The sequence below is a fragment of the Strix aluco genome, chromosome 4 (genome assembly GCF_031877795.1).
Source record: "Strix aluco isolate bStrAlu1 chromosome 4, bStrAlu1.hap1, whole genome shotgun sequence".
Taxonomy (NCBI): Eukaryota; Metazoa; Chordata; class Aves; order Strigiformes; family Strigidae; genus Strix; species Strix aluco.
The window spans coordinates 112,507,474-112,524,544 of record NC_133934.1 but is presented as its reverse complement, the minus strand read 5'-3'; the positions used below and the strand labels follow the sequence as shown (position 1 = coordinate 112,524,544).

The following is a 17,071-nucleotide window of genomic DNA, read 5'->3' as shown; positions in this document are numbered from 1 at the left end:
CACATAAGAAGACATTGTGATTCCCCTTTGTTTCAACTAGCTTCCAAATCTAGATGATTGCTCATATGTGCTCCCAAGAGTGGAGGCTTGCTAATAGTTGTGGAGAAGAGACAGTCTAAGCGTACAGGAAATGTACTCTGCAGAGACATGATTTGGCAGTGGTTTCATCCTCTGGACTGGCTCAGGTCTCCATCACACTGAGCGTGCTCTCTCTCAGTCCACACAGAGCTGGGCCCGTCCCTTTTAGGGATCAGTACCTCCTAGGAGTAGGACCTAAACCAGTACTTGCAATGAACAGTCCTGAAATAATTCAGAGAAGAAACTGCATAACAGGGTGTGTTACCATCTCATCTATCTGAATTAGAAATTAAAAGTAGAAGAGAGGAGGAGGAGGGAAATAAAAATCAGAGGAGAGGGAGACACCAGTTCGGTTGTCTGCATTGCTGTCTCCTGCCAGCTGTGGAACAGGACAGGTGCAAGACTTAGCAGCCACAGGCAGTTTGGCCATACTGTTTTTTGTAATGTCTGAGAGCCAAATATACCCAGGATCACACTCATTTCTGTGCAGGATGTTGCCCTTGGGCAAGGCAAGCATCTTGTAAGATGAATATCCCGCTATATCTGCCCTCTCCTCTCAGAGGCACACTGTTTCGGTGGGGAGAGACAGGCAAACCTTTAGGCAGGATTTTAAGATGAAAGTACCTGAAGGCTGTAGCAATACTAACTTCACTGAAAGTCAATTAAAAGTCAGTGAGACTTGGGCTTCTAAATCTTTCCAGCACTCTTCTTACAAGTTACCATCAGTACTTGAAAATCTAATCTGTTGGCTATGCCTCCATTGCACCATCCATCTGAAGATCTCTAATCAAAGCTGTAAATATCTATAAATCTCTAATACTGTATGAATTCTCTATATTGACTTGAGTTTTGGGATGTTTACTGTATGAGTATATTGATTTAGATTAATAGGAAAAATAACCCAGTCAGTAATAAAAGCTGATGATAAATCACTTTTCCAGGAGTGCAGTTTGGGTGGGTGACAGGCTGTGTGAGGATGGAAGGATCCTGCAGGCAAAGGCCAGCAAGTTGGTGTGAGCGGCTTGTGTGGCCAGTCTTTCACTCACTGTGGCAAGGGAGAGTCCAAGGGAGACTTGCTTAGGGGAGAGCAGAGTCTCCTCAGGAGTTTGTGAATGAGTTGGATATAGCCATGTTACCATCGGGTGACACAAGATACACCTGCCTGCTCTTCTTTATCTGGCTGTTAAGTAACAGCTTGGATTTAAAGGGACTGTTGTTACCGCTGTCACAAGCCTCTGACAGAAGTCCAGCGGAGTCCTCGCAGTTTGTTAGATAAGCAGGGTTCGTGCTCAGGGTGCTGCTTCTCAGGGCTGCCTCTCACGGTGGGAGCACCTGCAGGATTGTGCCCTGGGAAAGAGGGTGATGCCTCACATCCGAGGAAGGTGCAATCAGAACAGCAGATGTATCTCTAACTGCAGCACGCTTCACCGATATCCCATGCTCATGGAGGAAAACACCTGTAGGTTATCCCATCCAGCAGCTGGTATGGATCTGTACCATTTTGCCTGAAGCCATTCTGTAGACTGCAGGGAAAAATATTAGTGATCTGCGGGAAAAGCCAGGCTGTCTGACGTGGATGTATCGTTAGGCTTAGCCACAAGACTGGGAGCAGTAGAATTTGTAACCAGAGTATGTTTTTTCTGGTCAAGCTCCTTAGGATATTAACTCACATTGTTCTAACTCAGTCTCTTGTCCTTGTGGTTTATAAAGCAAAAGAGCTTTTTTTTCCCTGTTAATTTCCTGAAGCACAGTGTATTGCTTTCTTGTTTTAAATAAAGCTCCTGCTCTATTTTTGAATAACATAATGAGTGAAAAATGACTTTATCCATCCTGGTGGCAGGACAGCAATTTGTTATGCTGCCAGCTGGAGGACCTGGATCAGAAACAAATTTGGGTTCCCAGGCTCTGGGCCAGAAGAGCTGAGACATATTTTTGAGGTGATGTACTTGGACTCTAGGGGGAGATTGTTGACTGAACTGAGCTGCTTTCAAAAACATCCTGCCAGCTGAGCTGCAAAACACTGCTTGTCTTTGCCTCAAAATGGACAGGTCTCCTGCCCCACACTGTGCGTGGTGGTTAGGAAGTGCTCCCAGTAGCTGGAAGAGCAGGTGAAGAATTCAGCATACTTTGAGTGGAAAATAAGTTTCTGCATGTATGTTCACTCTTGGTTATTATTATTGCATCGATCCAAGCACAAGGAGGTAATGTATAATGATGAGTGCAGGTTGTTGGAGGGTGTGTTGCCCTTCTCACATGGGGCCAGAGCTGAAACTTGAGTACAAGATGATGCAAGGCCATTGCTTCCTATATTACCACCTTGGACTCGACCTAGCCCCATGCCACTCTTTGAAAGTACTCTGTCCCTTCCCTATAGCCCTTCTCACCACACTCCATGGTCCTTCCTCATCTCCCAGGTCATTTCCACCTTGGCCGTGCTCCTGCTGTCTTAGGCAGGTGCCAGGTGTAAGCCAGAGGCTGTGACTTGCACTGGAGCCCCCCTGAGAAGTTTGGTAACTCTGAAGCTGCAGCTTTTTTAGAGGACTGAACCTGCATGGAGCCTGATTCATTACAGCTTGTTTCTGTGTGAGGCAGCATCTTCCAGCTGTTGTCCTCTCCATGGATAAAGATATCGTCAGCTGGAATGATCTGCTTCCACATTTTGTATGGACATACTAAGTGCTTGGAAAAGCTCCAGGTACTTCAAGTGAGACTATAAAGGGAAAACCACAGAGTGAGACAACAAGGGAGAGCATGTGGTAAGGACCATTTTATTGAAAAAAATACCCTTTTCTCCTATCTGGGTAGACACAATATAATTATGACTGTATGATTAGATGGTCATTGATAGGTATGTTTATGTATTATGTTTTATTGTTTATGTATACCTGTAGTCACTTCAATGAATGAAATAGAATTAAGTGTACTAGTAGCACTGCCTGAGCAGTAAAAAGGCACTATAAAATCAAGAGAAGTCTACATAGACATGAGCCCATGTCCTAGATATACAATAATTATCATAATGTGAGAAATGGGGGTTTCAGTAAAGCTACCAGGTGACAGGTTTAAAGCAAAGGAAGAACTTTTTTCACAGTAATTAAAACATGGAACTCCTTGCTACAGGCTGTTGTTGATACTGAAGCTTACATGAACTTTTTTTAGACAAGTCAATAGAAGAAAAGTATCTTGGGCTCATAGCATAACACAGCATCTAATTGCATCTTGAGCTGAAGCTTTTAAGCAGCAGGACTCTGTAAACAGAAGAATACTGTAGGGCATCACTGTGCGTTTGCCCTGCCCTTCCTTAGGATATGGCTGGAACCAGGATGTGGGCAAGAGGAGCTTTGGTCTGACTGTCTTCTTCAGCTCTTACAGTAAAGGCTAAATGGAGTAATGTGACAGGGGCATAAAAGGAGTCATAAAGGTAGAGGGTTGGATGCTTATTTAGTTAGCACTGGCGTAAATCTGCGGGTGCCATCAAATAGTGCATGAGAGCCACAGTGCACAGGGGTACCTGAGAGCAGCTTCAGCCCACCTCCCTAAGACTCTGTAGGCACTGGTATTGCACTTCCCACTCCATAAGGCAAGCACAGGCATAAATTTGTCTCGCCACTTTCAAGATCTTGTTCCATTTGCCTGACCTATGAAAGAAAAAACACTGCTCAAGTAGAACTTGTTCACTTTGGAAAGGACACCCTCTGGGTACTTGACAACTAAAATCCCAGTCTTGAAGAGACTTGTGCACATACTTGCCATGGCGTGCATGCACACACACACCTCCCTGCACACACGTGCTTGCTCACTCACGCAGATCAGCTGCTTAACCGGGGCTGTTCTGCAAGTCCGGAGGGGTTTGTAGATGCCAAGTCAAAGTGTATATGTGTGTTAGGAGAGCCATCAACAAAATCCAGTAAAAGTACACAGTCCTTGTCCAAATTCAGTGTTGCACACCTAAGTGGCTAAATTTGCCTTATTGTCCTCTAGTTTTCCTGTTGTCTCTTGAAAACTTTGCTGATAAGCATTTGAGGTGAGTTGACCCTGGCTGGACACCAGGTCCCCACCAAAGCTGCTCTATCACTCCCTTCCTCAGCTGGACAGGGAAGAGAAAGTATAACGAAAGGCTCATGGGTTGAGATAAGGACAGGGAGATCACTCAACAATTACCATCACGGGCAAAACAGACTCAACTCGGGGAAATTAATTTAATTTATTACCAATCAAATCAGAGTAGGATAATGAGAAATAAAAAACAAATCCTAAAACAACTTCCTTCCACCTCTCCCTTCTTTCTAGGATCAACTTTACTTCTGATTTTCTCTACCTCCTCCCCCCAGTGGCACAGGGGGGCAGGGGATAGGGGTTGTGGTCAGTTCGTCACACACCTCCAGCGTGGGTCCCCCATGGAGTCGCAAGTCCTGCCAGCAAACCTGCTCCAGCATGGGCTTCTCTCTCCACAGGTCCAGCCAGGAGCCTGCTCCAGCATGGGCTTTCCACAGGTTCACAGCTTCCTTCGGGCATCCCCCTGCTCCATTGTGGGGTCCTCCCCAGGCTGCAGGTAGAGATCTGCTCCACTGTGGACCTCCATGAGCTGCAGGAGATAGCCTGCCTCACCATGGGCTTCACCATGGGCTGCAGGGGAATCTCTGCTCTGTCACCTGGAGCACCTCCTCCCCCTCCTCCTTCACTGACCTCGGTGTTTACAGAGTTGTTTCTCTCACATATTCTCACTCCTCTCTACCGGCTACTGTTCCCCAACAGTTTTTTTCTTTCTTCTTAAATATGTTATCACAGAGGCCCTACCACTGTCACTGGTTGGCTCAGCCTTGGCCAGTGGCACTATTGGACATAGAGGAAGCTTCTAGCAGCTTCTCACAGAAGCCACCCCTGTAGCCTCCCTACTACTAAAGTCTTGCCACGCAAACCCAATACAGCATTTTGATGCAGAGACAGTTGCTCTTTCTTTGCTTGCTCAGTACCTTATACCACAGGCCCTTGGTAAATATCTAGGGGGCATGTGCTGGGATTACTTTCCCAGAGCAGCTCATGTGCCAGGGACCCCTTCCCACGCTGGATTTGTGGGGAGTCTCCAGACAGAGAGTGTCTTTAGGCCCAGTTGCAGTCCCATGTTTTACGTGTGAGTGCAGCATGTCTCTGTCTCCCTAAATCTGATGGGTGTATATGAGAATCCAGAGTCAACCATGGCTGTGTACAAGGATTGTGCAACACCAGCACAGAAGAGCAAGTAGTAAGTTACTGATGGCACTGCTTGTTCAAGCCCATCTGTTTTGCCTTCTCCACTACTGCAGTAGTTGTGACAATAGAGAGAAATAAGTAAAAGTAAGGGTAATAAATGTATTATTCTCTGGCCTTATCTGGCCAGCGCTTAGGGACCTTCTCATTCTGTGAAGCTGCACTCTCCCACTGACTACCCTGTAGCTACTGGAGTGTGTAAGTGTTAGCTTTCTTTGGATTAGGACCTGCGTGTGGTCGTAGATGAATAGAGAAGCCTTTGAGTTGAGTATAGGAGTTTTTTGCTTTGCGAACATCTGAATTTGCTGTTTTCTGGTAAGAAATAGCAACACTTTGTTGCAATGATTACCAAAGCGCAGAGGAGCCCAACCTTCCTGACAGATGCATACATACTGGGGTCTCGAGAGCCATGAGATTATGGGGTTTGGAGAGCTGAGGGGGAGGAGGAGTTGCAGAAGCAGTTTTCCAGTAGAGGTAACAGCTGTGCATGGCTGTGGATTGGACTGAGTTTGCCCTGGTACCCAGCATGATCCAGCTGCCTTCATTTTAGCAACATCAGCTGGCCCCAGGGTGGTGGTGAGGATTACCCTGTTGACAGGCGCTGGCTGTGTGCCCTACCCATGGCATAGAGTCTTGCGTGAATTTGCTGAAACCGGTGTCTCAGGAGCGCCCCGGTGACTGCTTAGGTCAGAGCCATGCATGGCACCCTCAACAAGTGTAGTGGCATTCACCAGTCAAGAGATTCATTGGCAGTTGTAGCCAAGTGTTGGCTTTGCTGCACAGAGTTAAAAGCTGTACCGTCAGTTTGTTTGCTCATCCTCCCCCAGATCTGGCATTCCTCTGATTTTGCAGCCAACTGTAGGTTGTTTTTATTTGGACCAAATCATGCCTGGGGCAAAACTGACATCACTGCTGGGCCTCATTAGGGAAATGAGGAGCAGAGTGTGGGGAGTCGGCTGCAGGAAGCGCCTCTGTTTCCCACCACTGAACTGGGAGGTGAACTCCGCTTGCCAGACAGGTTAGTGGGGTCCAGCATGTGATGGGGTTTCAAAGCAGCCCTTTGCCAACACCCTTCAGCTATGAGAGGCTCAGGAATCTTGTCAGGTGGAGAGCTTTTGATAAGTTAAGACTTGCATGCTATGTGGTGTAGGCTGCTCCGTTGCTGTCTTGGTGTTTGTCAGGGCATTTGGATTTTTTTTTAATCATCATTTTAAAGAGCAGTACTAGCAGGGCAACAGGGTTTCTGTGAGTCTCTGGTAAATTCAGAATTGTGGATGTAAATAAATGAAGACTAGCCACATGGTTGTTGGTAGGTGGTAAAGTACTTTTCTTCAAGCAGTGCAGAAGTTCTTACTCTGCTTAGCTACAGTGTTTCCAGCTTGGAAGAAACAGAGTGATTACTGAAAATTGCAATGATTATTTCATTTGTGAATTTCCTTTGCTAGCGCCTTTTTTCCTTTGTGTTTAGATATCACTGTGATGTTGCCTTACATCTCCCACACTTTACCTTGTTTCATATCTTACACAGTGACTGGACTTCAGCAATGTAATTCCTGGATTTCCCTTTTATCTAGTTGTTTCTGACCTTTGGAGTTGAGTTGCGTAACTAAAGGTGTGAGTAATGTTTTTCCACTGAAGATCAGACACATGTCATATAAGACTGTGTCTTTAATGTCACTTTGTAGTTGCTGGTTCAACATGCCACAAGTTACTAAACTTAACTTGTAAATATTGTGAGCAATTTATCTTCCAAAGAAAAGTACCATTTGAAGAAAGCCAGTGCCTGTTCCAGCCACCAACCACCCCAGCAGCAAACAGCACTGCTCACGCTGCAAACATTGAACTGTAACCTGGCTCCTATTTCATGCTAAATAGGATAACAAAAGTCTCCTTAGAAATAGGATGTTTCTAAACATATGTCCTGGTTTTGGCTGGGATAGAGTTAATTTTCTTCCTAGTAGCTGTTACAGTGCTGTGCTTTGGATTTAGTATGAGAATAATGTTGATAACACACTGATGTTTTAGTTGTTGCTAAGTAGAGTTTATCCTAAGTCAAGGACTTTTCAATTTCCCATGCTCTGCCAGCCAGGAGGTGCACAAGAAGCTGGGAGAGAGCATGGCCAGGACAGCTGACCTGAATTAGCCAAAGAAATAGCCCATACCATAGGATATGCTCAGTATATAAACTGGGCAGTCAGTTGGGAGGGACAGATTGCTGCTCGGGGATTGTCTGGGCACCACTCTGCAGGTGGTGAGCAATTACATTGTGCATCACTTGTCTTTCTTGGGTTTTATTTCTCTCTCATTATATCCCTTTTCATTACTATTATTATTTTTATTTTTTTAATTTTTATTTTAGTTAGTATATGTTCTCATCTCAACCGATGAGTTTTACTTTTTTTTAAATTCTCCTTCCCATCCCACCAGGGGTTGGGGGATGGAGGAGTGAGCGAGTGGCTGCTTGGTGCTTAGCTGCCGGCTGGGGTTAAACTGTGATGACATATCAAAAGCTTGTTTGATCCAGCACCTAAAAAAATGTGTGTTTTTTAAAGTCGTCTGTTTTTATTTTGGCACAAAATCGTTGATGTTCATAGAAGTATCTATAAGCACAGGCTCTGGAGATGGGCTGCTTCTCATTAAACATGCATGTGCTGTGGTCTTCTTACTTCTTTAGACCTGGCCTTCATTTTGAGGTCAGACTTTAATTTCTGAAGAATATAATTTAAAGCTATTTATAGCACTTTGTGATTACCTGCAACTACTAATGAAAAAGACTTGGCAACAGAGAAATAAATATGTAGCAGCTGCTTTAACTCCACGAGAGGTAGTAAAAAAGAAGGCCTGAACAGCGGAGCGAGTTTAACAAGGGGCAGAAGCAAGTGAAGTGTCTGATTGCAAAAAGTTTTACAGACAGAAGCCCACCACACAGGAGGCTCCTGATCCCTGTATTTAAAGTTTGCTTTGCTGTTTGTCTTGAGTGGGGTCAGTGTTGTAGTGAATAATTTATAGGCAGCATGAATGAGCTCATTAGTCACCTTTTCAGAGCTTAAATGAGTTTTGCAGTTGTCATTACATGGGCCTTCTGTTCAACAGCATGGCAAAAGGATGGCTCCTCGGCTGCTGGCTGGCTTGTGGCAGGACAGCCTGTCTCCTTCCAGCCTTGACTGGCCTTTGTCTTCTACTGAAGCCCCCACTCTGCTGCCCAGTGCTGGTCTAATCTGCAGGGGTTTCTCCAGTGGTAGTTTGGGTTGGGGGTTTTTTGTTATATATGACGTTTGGTTTGATATTGGGTTGATTTCATGTTGTATTTCTTTTTTCCATTATGGAAAAAAATACTGAAGGTTATGTGACAAGTGATGTGGAATAAGTAAAACCCTCTACCTGCATACAAGCAGTAAAAGTGACTTTTCTCCTCAAACATGCTTCAAAATTTTGTTATAGGCATAGCATTTTTTTGTCCTTGAAATGCTTATGGAAGTGCTAAACTCTGCTGGAACTACCTGAACCTTAGAGGGAGGCATAACTATCAGTGTTTACAGGACTGCAGATTTAAAGAAAAAAAATTGCCAAGATTGTTTCCTAGTGTTTTGGCTGCCAAGGCCCACTCCATTCTTGTGGCATCCCTGTGAGAAACCTGTGGAATGACAAATTTGCCTGCAAAAAATCTGTGAGGTGTCAGATGCACCGTACCTCCCAGATGACCGCAGCTGTTAACTGAAGTTACCTGTTGCCCAAAAGACTGGAGCAGTGCCAAAAGTCCCAGCATAAATTAATGCCCCAGTGGATGAGTCAGCCATAATCATAATGAACTTCTGTCACCATGGAGAAGCCAAAAGCTACTTGCAGGGAAACCCACCTCACAGGACATGAATGTGGCAGCCAGAGGGTGGTTCTCTGGCCATAGCTGGCAACAGAAGTTGCTGCTGGGTTGCAGGTAATTTAGTTGTGCTTTTTTTTTTCCTGTGCCAGCTTTCCTCCTTCCTTCCCAAATCTTGTTTATCTGTTCTGTCTGGCGGCTACTCTCTGGTTCAGCCTTGGAGCCTGCCCTGCCTGTGGCTGTGGAGGGGGGCACAGGACAGCGCAGAAGCCTTCTGCAGGTGCTACTGAGTCGTTTTAGTCCTTCCACTGCGGTTTTTCATTGCTTTACATTTCTTGCTCCCTGATGTGTTTGGTAGGCTGATAGGTAGTACTAAAACCACACCAAGGATAGAAGTCTGCTTAATCATTTTATGACACTTTGTTTGTTTCCCAAAACCTGCATCCTCTCAGCATGCCTTTGCAGACACAACTGTAGGGTCAGCCTTGCTTGTGCTTCATCACTACATCACCTCAGACAGGCTCTCGTAGCTGTCTCTGCATTGCCGCAATCTGGGAATCTGGACCCGCATCTTACAGGATTTCCTCTGGGAACAGTGTTCAAGAAATGTATGGAAGAGTAGCACCGAGTGGTGAGTAGAGGAAAGCACCCTGGAATATCCTGTGCTACAAAGAGCTGGAAATCAAGCTGGGACCCAGTACCATTGTGGCTAGGAAACCCACCTGAGGCAAACAAACGGTCAGAGGAGAATAATCGCCTACTAGCTTACAGCTCTAGTGATACCAAATTGTGTTTAGTGTCAGGTCCTGAGGTCCTCAGCTGATGAGATGTGAACACAGACTTCACTACCTGTGAGGCCCTGTTGCAACTTAATTTTTTGTGCGTAGATACACAAATAAAGAACAGACTCCTGAAGTCTGTGACGAAATGAATAGCTTACATTCAGGAAAGCTGAGGCAGGACTTGAGATGTTGTCCTGAAAGAATTTTGTCTTAGTTTTAGAAATACAATTTGGCAATACCGTTTGGGAACTTTATAAAAAGAACTTGGTTCTCCATTGTAGTTTTCCCCCAAACTTCTGATCTTTACTTCTGTGTAGTGTTGGCTGCTGCTTTTCCTCCACCTTGCTTTTAAGAACAAAAATTCAGTTGATTTCTGGTTCTGCTGATTACTTGTATGTTTGACTTCAGCTGCCAAATGGTGAATACTAATGTTGAGATAATTCAGGCCACATTTTGCAGCATTACACCTGTACTACAGATAGCAAGGTCTGGGCACCAAACCCCAGAAAACAGTTCTTTCTTTTTTCAGCCTCTTCAAACGCTGCAACAGTACCAGAAATACTGGCTTGTATTGAAATGAATGTACCAGCTGTGTTAGGTTAGGTGTGATTTCAGACCAATATAGCCATTATAGCTAAAGACTCCAGTAAAGATATGTTTATCCCAGCAACGTTTTGCTTCCCACTGGCTGGGCTACTAAAATAAGCTGCACTGGCAGAAGCTTCCGTTTACCACTACAAGCCTCGTTTGTGCTTGGGGTGCTAGTATGTTGGTGTAATTACAGTGGAAAAGCATCTCTCATATGGACTTCTGTCCTGGCTTCGGCTGGGATAAAGTTATTTTTTTTTTTAGTAGCTGGTACAGTGCTGTGTTTTGGATTTAGTGTGAGAATAATGCTGATAACACACTGATGTTTCAGTTGTTGCTAAGTAGTGCTTATCCTAAATGGAGGATTTTTTCAGTTTTCCATGATCTGCTAGCAAGGAGGTGTACAAGAAGCTGGGAGGGAGCATGGCCAGGACAGCTGACCCAACCTAGTCAAAGAGATATTCTATACCATAGAACATCATGCTCAGCATATAAACTGGGGGCACTTGGCTGGGAGGGATGGATTGCTGCTCGGGGTCTGTCTGGGCATTGGTCAGCAGGTGGTGAGCAACTGCATTGTGCATCGCTTTTTTTTCCTCCTTTGGTTTTATTTCTCTTTTTGTTATATGCCTTTTCATTACTATTCTTACTATTAGTTATTATATTTCATTTTATTTTAGTTACTAAACTGCCCTTATCTCAACCCATGAGTTTTACTTCTTTTTCTGATTTACCTCCCCATCCCACTGGGGGGGCGGAGGAGTGAGCAAGTGGCTGCATGGTGCTTGGTTGCCGGCTGGGCCTAAACCACGACAACCTGTTTTAACAAATGTATGTAGGACAAACTAGCATGCATGATACTCTCCTCCCACTGCACTCATGTACAGAAACACACTTGTCAGCTGTATATAATTTTAGCGCTAAGTATACTCATTTGCTTAGAAGCTGCAAGTAAGTGTTACTACAAGAACATCGTAAATGTGCATACATTATTTTATAAAGGAATTATTTCATTAAAACTCTGGATTTTTATTGTAAGAAATTCATTACATTTTAGCCTGTAAAACAGAAATGCTGTAGACACTTTTGTTTGCTTGCACTTCTGACAAAGCTTCATGGTGCTTCTTTTCTCACCTATTCAGTTCTGTTTCTGTTGGGTTTTGCCAGCTGGGGCAAATGAGAACTTGAAGAATAATTAAATGAAAGGTTGGAAAAATGCTTTGTAAATCTGATTCCATGGTCCCAAGTGAATAAGCAAAAGATAGAGATCTCTCATCTGTAAGCTGGGCCTTCATTGCGTGTGCAGCTTATATCTTTAGCTAGTGCGTGGGGTGGGAGAAGAAAGGGGGAGCGCATGCTTGTAGAAGACATGGGGCAGGAAGGCAGGATACAACTGCGCTCAGAGCAGCTGCAAGGCAAGAGCTGCTCTTTTTTTATGGGAGCAAGGCACTGTTTGTCAGCAGGTTAGGTGTGTAACCTCTGGCCGCGGCAGAGACTCTGGCTGTTCAGGTGGGAATTCAGATACGGCTGTTTCTCTGCCCCAAAACTGGGCATAGTGCAAACAACAACGGCAGGTTGCTCTGCCGTGGTTAAAAATAAAGAAGTGTTGATACTGCTGGTTCTGTATGAGGGACTGGAGAAGAATGCTGGGAACGGGAGTTGTGAAAGAGGAAATGAGCAAACACATACTATATTCATGATTTAGTTCTTAGTAGTACCCGAAGGTGGTCCACGTGCTTCTGCTTTGTACAAGATTAAATCCATTGCCTCAGAGAAAACAGAAGTTTAGAAATGGCAAGATTGATTGGGGGACACTGGTCATTCTGCGTGGGGGAAGAACGGGAACAAAGCAAGATGGCCAGTGTAAAGTGTTAGAGCCTGGGATGCATCGCACTGGGGAGATCTGATCACTGATCACAAGGGGCAGCAGCCCTGTCCGCTTCAGTCTATGAAAGGTACCTTGCACCCTTTCAGAATTGGGAGGGTTTTGTGTACAGCTGCATGTCAAATTATAAATTCTAATGAGCAAGCTTAGTTGGCAAACTTGCAGCAGACTTCAGGGAAGAAATTTGACTCTGATGTAGAAAGAATAAACGTTGATAAGGATGCCAGTCAATGAGAACATGACAATTGGACATCAGGTTAGGAATGGGGTCTTAAAAGTGAGGATAAGAAGTGCAGGTCTATTGAATGGTGAGACTGGTGAGGTCAGAGGGCAGAAAGCAGAAATATTAGCAAGGTTATGTGCCATGGTCGTAATACTAGCAAAGGAAGATGTTTCTAGCAGAGATGGAGATGGAGGGGGGAAGATGAGCTTTGGAGGATTGGTAAAGAGCCTGTGACCCTTGCTGTGCTCATGTGCTCGATGGCTTGTGGGAGGTTATCAGGGATTCCAGTCTAGAGGAGGATAAGAGATAAAGGAGTATAGGGAGATGGCTGGAAATCCTCATTAGATACTGCAACATCTGCAGCTGGTATTCTGAAATTTGAGTGGAAAGATTAGACTGTTGTATATTAGCCCACAAGGCTAAAGTGCAGCTCTACAATGTTGGTACTTCTAATCAGCCTTCGGTACGGCAAATACTTTGGTCTTGATGTACAAACAGTTTTCATCTGTCAGTGTTGCAAATCTTTTCCTAAATGAGTTAGTATTATTGCTGTCTTAGAAATGGGGAAATCAACAGCCTAATAAATTTGGTGGCTTGCCTAAGATTACAGTGAGTTACTTGATGGCTGTATGTCAGATGTTCTGACGCTGCTGTAGTCTCTAAGCCAGCAGTTAATGATCTTTCAGTGGTGCTGTATGAGACTGTATTCTCCTTTCTTAGTCATATTAAGTATTCCAGCAAAGAGTCAGAAGAAGCTGGGGGACAGTCTTCCCAAGAGGGAAGATACCGGTGTTTACCTTGCTGCTGGTATTTTACTGCTCTGCAAGTCAGCAGCTGCAGTTGCTGTTGAGCTCAGGGGTGAGTGGGAGCCAGCGAGAGGCCGCTGCCCCTCAGGGGGTGCTTCAGTAGGGAGCACCGTGCCAGCCCTCTGACCCGGCCTGTGGTCTGTCCCCCTGCTCTCCTAGGCTTCTGCGTCACCCGCTGCTGGCTCCTGTGCTTGATCATGCTGGCTTTTCTGCCTACATGGCAAATGTCTCGCAGTGGTCCTTCACTGTAAACCTTAGTGTGCACTCTGGGGAAATTCCTGCCCACCATGGAAAAGATATAAAACTCTGGAACTGGTCTTATTCCACCAGTATTGACGGGGAACTGATTTTGAACAGAGCTGAGCAGTGTACCTGAACAGGATGTGTACATAAGATATTCAAGGTGTAATATTCTTTGCATGCTACCCTCCATCTCCAGAGGCATCCCCCTTCTGACTTCAGAAATACTTCTCATTAGCTGAATTCTTCTTGGTAGTCTGTTCTAAGACACTTGACTTTTACAAGTGATGATAAATGCAATAAATCTTGCTTGCTGATAAAGACACATGTTGATTCACTCAGAAAAACGTCTAAAGCATTTGGAGTAAGTTCAGGTGGGTGGAGTTATGACTTGGTAATTTAGTTTGGCTTTGAAACCAAACGGCCATGAGATAAGAACTGTGTAAACTAATGGTCTGCTGACTGTTGGAGTGTTCGCGCTGGTGGAGTCACAGGGCTGGGTTACCAGTGGGTAGGGGTGATACTCTGCTGCCTGATAGGTATTCTACCCATTCTTCAATCCAGCTGCTGGCATGTCTTCTTGAAAATATGCAAGAATGTGAAAAAGGAGTTCACTGGGTAGGAGAGGGAAAGCTATGGGCAAAAGAAGGTCTTAGCAAGTTATGACAGGAATTTCTAGTCTGAGAGAATCAACGAAGCGCTTTTCAGCCCTGCACTTTGAGAATGAGGTAGATGCCACTCTTGTCTAAAAACATGAATTTCGCAAGTGTCAGAGAGATTAAAAGAGGTAACCTATGCCTTGAGAAATGACTTAAGTACAGACACAGATACGCAGGAGGATACAGTGGTGATCCTGGTTAAGCAGGGTAATATTAACTGTGTGGGCCAGCACAGAATTCCTGCAAGGTCTTGAGACAGCTGTCCTAACTTTTCTAAATAAAATGGCTAAAATGCTTTTTTTCTTGGCTTAGGGATAATTTCTGTGTCCAGAGCTGCATTGGAAACAATTTACCAATATACCTGTATTTCTAACTGGTGTTGTTTATACATTTCTGCAGTAGATCTTTTCTGTACTGAAAGGAAAATTAATTTTGAAGTACGCTAAATCTGCAAGCCTTGTTTACCCAGAGCAGAAAATCCTTGATTTTTGTGGATCAGCTACAAAACAATTTCATGTACTTGTTTTGCGAGTGAACAGCCATACCTTAATTCTGTGCTGCGAATCACTGAAGCTGCTTGAGATCAAGCACGTTGCATATGAGAGACTGCACGGCTAACTAGTGCTGTCTAGACTGGGCAACTTCTTTTTAATTTTTAAATCAAGTTAGTTCCCTCCAATTAATTTAACTGATGGTAAGCTTTTTTTACTCAAGTTAATACTAGTTGTGTCAAGGTATGGTAGCAGAGGAGAAAATGCACCATTCTTCCTTATTAAACCAGGCCTTATTTTAAAGCAAATTTCCTTAGATTGAAGAAATAAACGGGGTTTTTTTTCCTTAGCAGTTACTGCAGATTTCTGTAACGCGGTTCTATCCAGCCCAAGTGAAGGCAGACCCTCGGCGGAGGCCCCAGTTCCGCGGTGCAGCGGGCGGGCAGCGGAGGCCCCTGGCATTGTCCCGCTGGCGGCCGCCCGCGGGCGCGCTGCCCCGGCCCTGCCGCCTCCCTGGCGGGTCCGGCTCCTCACACCGCAGCAGGGCAGCGGTGCTGGAGACCGGCTGGCGGACGCTCCCGGTACCGGAGGCTCGAGTCGTGTGTCGGTGGTGGGCGTGCAGGCTTTCCCCTCCCCGGCAGGGATTCATCGCCTGCTGGGAGGCGTGCGGGACCGAGCCTGTGGTTCGGTGTTGAAAGATGTCTCCCCTGCCCCTGCTGAGGGCGGAGGCAGAAGCAAGGCTCCGGTGTGTTCATCTTGGGACTTCTGGTGCTTGGCGGTGCCTTCAGCGGCCACCGCGCAGCCAACTGCGGTTCAGCCGGGCTCGGTCGGGCCGGGCCGCCCGTCACGCCGCGGGCAGGGGGGAGAGACTCGTACAAGTGGGAGCGCCGCTGCCACCGGCGGGGACCGGCCGCGCTGTCGCTTCTCTCCGCCGCGGGGACTTCTCCCCGGGCGCTTCCCGCCGCCCTCCCCACCCGGGGAACCCGCCCGCCCCCGGCACACGCCGCCGGCCCGGCGCGACCCCGGCGCCGCTAGGCCCGCGGCGCCCGCCTCGGAGGCGACCCCGCGCCGCGCCGCCGGGCGGGGGCTGCCGGGCCGGGCCGGGGCGGGGCGGGCGCCCCCGCGGGAGGACCCGTCCGAGCAGCTGGCGGCGGCGGGCGCCCCGCGGGGGTGGCGGCGGGCCGGGGTCCCCGCGGCCTGCCGTGAGGAGCGCCGCCCGCGCCGCCGCCCTCCCCCACCGCCGGCGGCCCTCCCTTCCGCGGCTTCTCCTGTCTCGGCTGGCCCAGCCCACGTTTTCCCTCTCTCCCCTCCCTCCCTGGTCATGTGTCGCCTTTTTTGTTTGCAGTGGAAACAATTTCTCGCTCTTCGGCTCGCACCGAGGCGGACCGCTGCCCGTCGGGAGCGCGGGGCGGGCGGGGGGCGGGCGGCGGCCGGGCCCCATGCTGGCGGCGGGGCCCCCAGCGCCGGGACCCCCGCGGCACCCTCGGCGCTCGGGCTGAGGCGGGGGGCGCGCGATGCCCGGCTCCGTCAGATGAAAGTTTGCGCCACAGCCATGGAGGGACCGCGGTGAAACCACCGCCCCCCCCCCCCGCCAGGTAAGTTGTTGTTGCTGTTGTTGTTGGCGGGGATTGCGCAAGGCGCCGGCGGGCCCGCCTGGGGGGCGGCGCGGTCCCGCCCGGCCCGGCCCGGCTCGGCCCGGCCCGGCCCCGCGGCCGTTCCGCGCCACAACTTGGCCAGGAGTTGGTGCGCGGCCGCGGCGTGCGCGCCGCCGAACCCGGCCGGCCGCGCCGCGGGGCCGAGCCGCGGGGCCGCCTCCGGCCCGAGGTGGTCCCGCCGGGGGCTTCCGGGAGCCGCTTGGGCAAGGACTTTTGAATACGCGCACACAGCCGCGCGCACACAGCCGCGCGGGTGTATCAGAAAGAGGCGGAAGGAAGCGCCGCGCGGTGCGCAGGGCGGGCGGCCGGCCGGCGGCGGGGCGGGCGCGGGGCGAAGTTGCCCTCCCGGCGCGGCGGGGCCGGCGAGGGCCGGTGACATCTGGCCGGCATTGGAGGTATGCGCGCCGCCGGCCGCCCGCCCGCGCCCGCCCAGCCGGAGCAGTCCCAGTCTCCTAGCAACGGCATTGATTGGCTGCGGCGGCGGCCAATGGGCGCCCGTCCCCCGCCTTCTCCCCCCCCCCCCCCCCCCCCCCCCCCCCGGCGCGACAAGTACGGTGGGAGCGCTGCGCGGGGGGGCCGCCCGGTGTGCCCCCTCCCCCC

General features: G+C 48.1%; 1 protein-coding gene across 13 annotated transcripts in view; it reads left to right on the top strand.

Annotated features, from left to right (window-relative positions):
* The window catches only part of FOXN3 (forkhead box N3), a 218,784-nt gene that overhangs the window by 60,975 nt on the left and 140,738 nt on the right, over positions 1-17,071 (top strand). For 2 of the 13 annotated variants that reach the window (XM_074824903.1, XM_074824905.1), the window contains exon 1: positions 16,177-16,411. The exons of 10 other annotated variants lie outside the window; for them this stretch is intronic. The gene's annotated coding sequence lies outside the window, so the exon portion shown is untranslated. Of the gene's footprint in view, positions 1-16,176; positions 16,416-17,071 lie in introns of those variants that run through there. One more of the 13 variants, XM_074824906.1, reaches the window with a different exon arrangement.